Below are 1,443 nucleotides of genomic sequence, written 5' to 3'. Positions count from 1 at the left end.
GTTTGTACACACAAAGAGGCACACATGTACACATAAATAAAAAGTAAACTTAAAATGTCGCTTTAAAAATTTTCTCACAGTACATTAGTTAGGTGTGGAGTTAACAATCAGAAAAAAAAAAAAAACAGCCCTGAAATTAGGTACCAACAGTGAGAATGTGCGGGGCAGGGGCTCTTGCTCTCCGTAAGACGTTCTGGATGATTCCCTAAATACCGTGCCTGCCTTACTTCATCTTCAAATGAATGCTTGATTAAAAGAAAAAACAAAGCTGAAAAGCATAAAGGCTACTCCTGCCCATGAGCTCTCTGTGCCCCCCAGATCTCCTTGTCCCTCCAGACTTCATGTAAGAGTTTGGAAAACTTTGCAGTCTCTCTCTGGCTGAAACATAGCGCCTGCTCTAGTCAAACCGTAATATGTTTTTACTGCTAGCTCCCTGCTTAGCTCCTGAGCTCAGAAAGCCCATCCTCATTTTCACCAGTTAGAATCCTCCCTGTTCTTTTTTTTTTTTAGCATTTAATAATTTATATTTATTTCACATACATCTTGTGCTATTTTGACATTTTATATTTATTTTATTTTATTTATTTATTAAAAATTTCCACCTTCTCCCATCCTCCCATTTCCCTCCCACTCCCTCCACTCTCCCTCCCTTCCCTCTCCAGTCCAAAGAGCAGTTAGGGTGCCCTGCCCTGTGGGGAGTCCAAGGCCCTCCCCCTCCATCCTGGTCTAGGAAGGTGAGCATCCAAACAGACTAGGCTCCCACAAAGCCAGTCCATGCAGTAGGATCAAATCCCAGTTTCATTATCATTGGCTTTTTAGTCAGCCCTCATTGTCAGCCACATTCAGAGAATCCAGTTTGATCACATGCTCCATCAGTCCCAGTCCAGCTGGCTTTGGTGAGCTCCCATTAGAACAGTCCCACCGTCTCTGTGGATGGACGCACCCCTCGCGGTCCTGACTTCCTTGCTCATGTTCTCCCTCCTTCTGCTCTTCATCTGGGCCTTGGGACCTCAGTCCAGTGCTCCAATGTGGGTCTCTGTCTCTATCTCCATCCCTCGCCAGATGAAGATTCTATGGTGATATGCAAGATATTCATCAGTGTGGCTATGGGAGAAGGCCAGTTCAGGCACCCTCTGCTCTGCTGCTCAAGGACCCTAGCTGGGGACATCCCCTTGGACACCTGGGAACCCCTCTAGAGCCAAGTCTCTTGCCAACACTAAAATGGCTCCTTAGTTAAGATATCTTCTTCCCTGCTCCCATATCCACTTAAAATCCTTTTATTTTATTGTGTGTGCATTGGTGTTCTGCCTGTCTGTATGTCTGTGTAAGGGTGTCAGATCTTGGAGTTAGACAGTTGTGAGCTGTCACGTGGATGCTGGAGAGCAGTCAGTGTTCTTAACTGCTGTGCCATCTCTCCAACCCCTATTCTTTTTTTTTTTTTTT

This window comes from Alexandromys fortis, unplaced genomic scaffold, assembly GCF_014885135.2.
Source record: "Alexandromys fortis isolate MF-2015 unplaced genomic scaffold, M_Fortis_MF-2015_v1.1 scaffold_373, whole genome shotgun sequence".
Lineage (NCBI taxonomy): Eukaryota > Metazoa > Chordata > Mammalia > Rodentia > Cricetidae > Alexandromys > Alexandromys fortis.
This window is presented reverse-complemented; position numbering follows the sequence as displayed.